This window comes from Mauremys reevesii, linkage group 23 (genome assembly GCF_016161935.1).
Source record: "Mauremys reevesii isolate NIE-2019 linkage group 23, ASM1616193v1, whole genome shotgun sequence".
NCBI classification, from domain to species: Eukaryota; Metazoa; Chordata; order Testudines; family Geoemydidae; genus Mauremys; species Mauremys reevesii.
This window is the reverse complement of record NC_052645.1, coordinates 3,923,978-3,930,745: the sequence shown is the minus strand read 5'-3', so window position 1 is coordinate 3,930,745 and position 6,768 is coordinate 3,923,978. Positions and strand designations below refer to the sequence as shown.

At 49.5% G+C, this 6,768-nt stretch overlaps 1 non-coding gene across 1 annotated transcript; it reads right to left on the bottom strand.

The window, feature by feature from the left end:
- Positions 1-3,234: 3,234 nt before the first annotated feature.
- Positions 3,235-3,312, bottom strand: TRNAP-UGG. The gene is given in 2 exon segments: positions 3,235-3,270; positions 3,277-3,312. It is a non-coding gene; the product is annotated as a tRNA-Pro (tRNA).
- Positions 3,313-6,768: the final 3,456 nt, after the last annotated feature.

The following is a 6,768-nucleotide window of genomic DNA, read 5'->3' as shown; positions in this document are numbered from 1 at the left end:
CTGAGCCATGCAGAGATTATCATAATCACATTCTATCCATCCACTTCTCAAAGTGTCCTGTGAGGAACAGTTCTCAGCTGTCTGTGCTTGGAGATGATGCTTTGACTTCTTTAATCTTATCTCAGTGTCGCTCTGACTGGAGATGAAAGTGTCAGAGACCTGGAAGGGAATTCAAATGGATCCCAAACACAGTGTGATCATTGGGAGTTTAAATCCCAGGTTCCATCTATTGGTAAAGCCACTTCTGGCAAGGTGAGTGGTTTGTCCCAAATTATAGCAATGCTCGGATACTAAAAATTTGTAAATAACATAACTGACTATCAGGGGCGGCTCTAGAGAGTAGGCTGCCCCTTCCCACGGTGAGCTCCTGCCGCATGCCTGTGGCAGGTCCACAGCATGAGCCTGGACCATGGAGCTCAAATGGAGCCCAAGACACAGGGGAGCTCAACCGAGCCAGCCGCTTCTGGGAGCGGCGCTGGGGTCTAGAGCGCCCCTGCTGACTATTGAGACAGTGCTGAGTGAAGTATGTTTGAATGGATCAGAGGAGAATGTGATGGGAAAATCTCTTGTCCTGATTCTGAATAATCAGATGTAACCTGCTCTGGAATTTCACTTCACACTTTCATTGCCGTGTATTCTATCTCTCTGCGATGTGGGTTTCTATCTTTCCTGAAGGCTGTTTGGTCACTCAATTGGATATTAGTTCAGTTTGATAGGATGTAGCGCAGATTTATTGGAGAATTTAAGACAAATGACTATTTGCTAAAGTCATCATTTCTCACTTCAGCTTTGCTTTTTCCCCATCCCTGCATGATGTCATGGAGAAAGGTTGAAGTGCAGTTCTGTCAGCATTAGAGAACTCTCCAATTTCCTGGACAGGCTAACAAAGAAACAGCAGTGATTTAAAATCTCTACTCAGAAATGGTGAATAACAGCGAAACCCCAACTAACTGAAGGAAGTGCATATGATCACAGTGTAGTTCAATTGTTTAAGTCAATATTGTCCCAGATGATCTGGGGAGAGAATTCCATGGTAAGTGATTTTGAACTAGGCACAATGCCCATGTATTTGGTTCCAAAGCCTTTGTAACCCAGGCCCTACAGAAGATCTTTCCTAGCTACTCTTATTGTATTGGAGATGCTGCCCTTCATGATGCAGATATTGAGGAAATAGAAGTGGAGTTTTGTTGAATTTATCCTTTGTAGGTGCTAAAAATGTGTAGTGTAGTGGCTTTCATGGCCTTTGAGAAAGCAAGACAGAGCCTTGGAAGACCCAGCAGGGTTTGTGGCACAGGAATTGTTTTCAGATTCTACTGAGACTTCAACTCAGATTGCAGGATTCAAAGTCCTGAGTGCTGGCCCTTACACCATGGGACCAGCAGAGCACCTGTTGATTACTGTAGACTTCCAGCAGGGAGGACTCTGTGGGCAGGGGCGGCTCTAGGCATTTTGCCGCCCCAAGCACGGCAGACAGGTTGCCTTCGGCGGCTTGCCTGCGGGAGGTCCGCCGGTCACAGGACCAGCGGACCCTTCGCGGGCATGCCGCTGAAGGCAGCCTGCCTGCCACCTCGTGGCGACCGGCAGAGCACCCCCCGTGGCTTGCTGTCCCAAGCACGCACTTGGCGTGCTGGGGCCTGGAGCCGCCCCTGTCTGTGGGGACAATTTTTTCTGGCAGGAAGGATTCAGTGGGAACATGCCTCTCTGGCCAGCCCTGCATTTGTTCAAAAAGTCAGCACCCAGCACTTTGCTGCAGGCCCAGAGGCCTTTCTTCCTCCAGACTGTGAGGCCAGTGGACAGGTGAGGCAATAGCACCTTGAGTCCCAGGCAGTAAAGGGCCCTTCCTAGGAAAGGCCATGTCCTGAAGAGGAAAAACTAAAGTCAAGGAGAGTCCTTCTAAAACCCTTTGGGGAAGTTACAGGAAGAAAGCATTTCTTTGCCTGACCAGGGACTTGAACCCTGGACCCTCAGATTAAAAGTCTGATGTTCTGTCAACTGAGCTAGCCAGGCTCACATTTGAAAAGTGGCAAATTTCATGCAGAAGAGAAACTAGTCAAGAAAAATGAGGGCAGGAAACTATGGAAAACCTGCTACTTTCGCTCTCTTAGCAGTCCTAGCCCCAGCCTGCTCCTCCATCCGGTGCCCTGAGGCCTTATTGTTTTTTTCATTAAATATCAAATCCAGGAGAAAACACAGTTATACAAAGCAAAACGAAATCACAAACAGAAATGTCATTGGAAATACAGAAATAAAAAAGGAAAATGCAAACCCCATCACTTTATCGTGTCGGGGCCATTCCTGTATCGAGCACCCGCCAAGGTCCCTGTGTGCTTACGAGAAACCTGGACGAACTCATACCACAGCCTGAACATGAAACTCAACTGCTCCCAGGTGCCGCAGTAAAACCCTTTCCCTGCTGTGACGTTGCACTCCATAGGATTTTATGAAAATATGCTAATGAGTGTGAATATAAAGTGACTGGACTATGCTTCATGCAAAAGGTCTCTTGTAAGGTATCATTACAAAGGTTATAATCTACGATGTGTGTTCATCCTATTTGTATGAACCGATCATTCTTGGATCTGAAACTAGAAATATGAACTATAGCTCTGAGGTCCTGTTGTAATGATGCAAAGTGAGAGCCATTAACAGTGGTTTGGACTCTTGATGGCTCCCATTAACCAGGACAATTGACTGGAGATGGCTCTGTCCTGCACCATCCCTGAGTCAGGCCAGGAAGAATGAAGGCTTGGGGGTCTCACGGGACATGTGACCATGTCACCTGGTACAGGAATCCATCTTAAACCTGGGGCTTTTCCCCAGGAGAGAGACAAAAAATTCCTGCCTTGTACCAAAGCTCTATAAGAGGGTGGAACTGAACAAACATGGCTGCAGTCATGAGACATCCCCAGCTACCACCTGAGCTGGAACAAGGACTATACCAGGTGAAAAGATTGGGCCCAGACTAGAAATAAGTCTAGTCTTTGCCTCTCAGTCTGTGCAGATGGGACCTTTCCTCCAGTGCTGGAGGATTCTCCTTCTCATCTACTCTTGTCCCAGGCAACACAACTGATGGGAATCTTAAACGTACAGAGGAGACTTAGGAGCAGAAACCCCCCCTCCACCTTCCATGCAATTGGCACTTATCCATCACTGAACAGGATTGAAACTCCTGCAGGGAGACTGCTGGGCCACATCCCCTCTGGGCATGAGCAAAGCAGCAGGGTGAAAAGAACTTGGAGATGCTGGGGATTGAACCCAGGACCTCATACATGCAAAGCCAAAGCATGTGCTCTACCACTGAGCTACATCCCCTGGAGGGTCATGTATGCTATAAGTTACACTCAGAGCCCTCCTGTTTCCAGAGCACCTAGTGGCCTAAAAGGAGCATGGGGGACACATTCCCTGCTCAGAGGCCAAACCTGCTGTCCTGGAGGTTGCTGGTTCTTAGAGGTCACTTTGCAGCAGGGCCAGATTCGATGTGTGGGGCAGAGCGAGTGGGTGCCCTGGGCTCAGGGTGCAGAGATACACTCAGCCCTCTCCCCTGCATTGGGTGGGGGATGCTGACACCCCCTGCTGGAAGGTAATGGGAGGGGAGGGGCGCTGTGAGTCGCCCAACACCTGACCCTTTGTTGCAGTAGTGCTGTGGGGAGCTCCAGGTGTTTCTAGGATCTGCTCTTTCCACCTGCCTGTGAAGTCCAGCTTTCCCCAGCACATTCACTGCGGTGCAATGGGGTCACTGTTTCCATGGCTGAGCAGCAAAGAATCACTCCCAGTTTCCCTTCTATCTGCGGCAGGATTAGCCTGTGTCAGTGGTTAATGAGGTGGCTCTTGTTGTAAATTGTTATTCATTCCCCACCTTGACAATTCACACAGTCCCTTTCTACTCAAATCCCCAGCACCTCAGTGATCCTGGTAGCAGGGGTTGGGTCCTGAGACTTTCACGGTTCTTTCCCCTCCACCTGGAGTGAACTCAGCTTTTCCCCATCCCAGACAATCCATGAAATAACAACAGGGCATAAAGAAAGGGGAGGGAACATCTCACAGCCAGGGCTGGATGTGCCCAGGGCCCCCTGCTTGTCCATTGTTTCCATGGAATTTGGCCCCCTGCTTTGCACAAGGGACAGAGAAAGATCTTGCTGTTCCTGTGTCTGTGCAAGGAAAATTGTGCTTCCCTAGGAAAGAGAGGCAGGAAATGGCCCATGGTGGGACAATATCCTCAGGATTAAGACCTAAGGACTCAGACTGAGAACTGATAGACCTGCACTCATCTGGGATTTAACAAATTATCTTCCATGGAGCAGGGCCAGTTCCAGTGTTTTTGCCACCCCAAGTGGAAAAAAAAATAAAAAAGCTGCAGCTCAACCTCTGCCGCTTTTGGCCTCAAGTCCTTCCCTCTGAGAGGGATGAATTGCTGCTGAAGTCTCCCCTTTCCATTGACCGCCCCAGGGACCTGCTTGTTGTGCTGGTGCCTGGAACCAGCCTACCATGGAGACACTGGGGCCTGGTCTACACTAGGACTTTAATTCGAATTTAGCAGCGTTAATTCGAACTAACCGCTCAACCGTCCACACCAGGAAGCCATTTAATTCGAACTAGAGGGCTCTTTAGTTCGAATTTGGTACTCTACCCCGACGGGTGGAGTAACGCTAAATTAGACATGGCTAGCTCGAATTAGGCTAGGTGTGGATGCAAATCGAACTTAGTAGCTCCGGGAGCTATCCACAGTGCACCACTCTGTTGGCGCTCTGGACAGCAGTCGAGCTTCGATGCTCTGAGCAGCCACACAGGAAATGACCTGGGAAAATTTGAATTCCTTTTCCTGTCTGGACAGTTAGAATCTCATTTTGTGGTTGGACATCGGGGCAAGCTCAGCAGCACCGGCAGCAATGCAGAGCTCTCCAGCAGAGGAGTTCATGTAATCTCTGAATAGAAAGAGGGACCCGGCATAGACTGACCGGGAACTCTTGGATCTGATCGGTGTGTGGGGCGAGGAGTCTGTGCTTTCGGAGCTGCGCTCCAACAAACGGAATGCAAAGACCTACGAGAAGGTCTCCAAAGCCATGATCCAGACAGAGGATACAGCCGTCATGCAACGCATCGCTGCGTGAAAACCAAGGACCCCAGACAAGGCTACCAAAAAATCAAAGCGGCAAACGGATGCTACGGAGCCTGACACCACTGCCCCACCAGTGACCATGGACTCTGATGATGGGACAGTGTCGACGGACAGTTCCTCGACGATGTTCACGGACGGAGAAGATGAGGAAGTGTTTGTGGAGGACGAGGCAGGCGAGAGCGCTTACAACGCTCGTTTCCCCAACAGCCAGGATCTATTCATCACCGTCATGGCCTCCCCGGCCATGAACCCGGATCCTGAATCAGGGGAAGGAGCAGTCGGTAAGTGCTTTAACCATGTTAACTTTTATTCTTAATATAACAGGAATCTGAAGTGTGTGAGAAGGAGGTCTCTCTATATATGGTGATAGAACAGAAATCCTCCTGGGAGATCTCCACGAAGCTCTCCTTCCGTTAATCGATAAGCATCAGCAGGAGGTTCCTGGGGAGAGCTGCCTTATTGGGTGCTCCGTGATAGCACCCTTTTCCGCACGAGGCTTTCATGCGGTATTCAGGGAGCATTGCCTCCCCGAGCACGGCTGCATAGGTCCATGGTTCGTGATAGATTTCACACAGCATGCGCTCTCTATCTCCTTCAGTGCCCGTCCTCACGGTGATCTCGCTAGGAGACTCATGCATCTAAGTAGTGGAATTACTGTTATGGTGCGCCTGGTCCAAAGTATTTTTAATAAATCTATGGACAGACGGCATAGCACCGACTCAGCACGCAGCTGCATGACGAGCGTAACGGAAAGCCAAAGAATCAAATGGACGCTCAGGGAGGAGGGGAATGAGGGCGCAAGGTATCCCACAGTTCCTGCTGTCTCCGAAAATCATTTGCATTCTTGGATGAGCTCCAAATGCTTCTAGGGTCAAACACAGTGTCTGCGGTGGGTCAGGGCATAGTTCGGCAATTTGCGCACACACCCCACCCACCACCAGAAGTGAAAACAATCCTCTGTTGACTCTTTTACATGTCACCCTATCTTTACTGAATGCTGCAGATAGACGCGATGGTGCAGCACTCAACACCAACATCCTTACTCCCCCCACGCTATGGATGGCTGATGGTACAAAAAGATGGGTATCCATCCTCGTCATCAGCCTATTGGCACATGGGGCAGTGCAAAAGGGCTGGTAACCATGCCGACTAGCATCAGTAAGGTCAATCAAGGGCGCCTGTCCCTAATTTTTCATGGCAGATGGTGCAATATGGCTGGTAACCGTCCTCATCATTGCAACACGGGGCTGAGCTCCATCAGCCCCCACCCTTCATTGTAAATAAAAGATTCAATTGCCCCTGGACTAGCAAAGGGATGATGGGCTCCTTCATCCACAGTCCTTAATGTCCTGCCTGGACTATCATTGCAGCTGGAGGCTTCCTTCCACTCATTTCTCACAAACAAGTCACTGTGTCTTATTCCTGCGTTCTTTATTACTTCATCACACAAGTGGGGACAATGGTATGGTAGCCCAGGAAGGCTGGGGTAAGAATGGAATGAACAGGTGGTGTTGTTGCAGGAGCACCCCCTGTGAATAGCATACAGCTCATAATTTATGCAGGATTGGACACAGAGCAGCTGTGCTCTCTGGTTCTATGATACAGTGGTTCTCTAGTACACTTGCCCATAATCTAGGCAGGACTGATTCTAT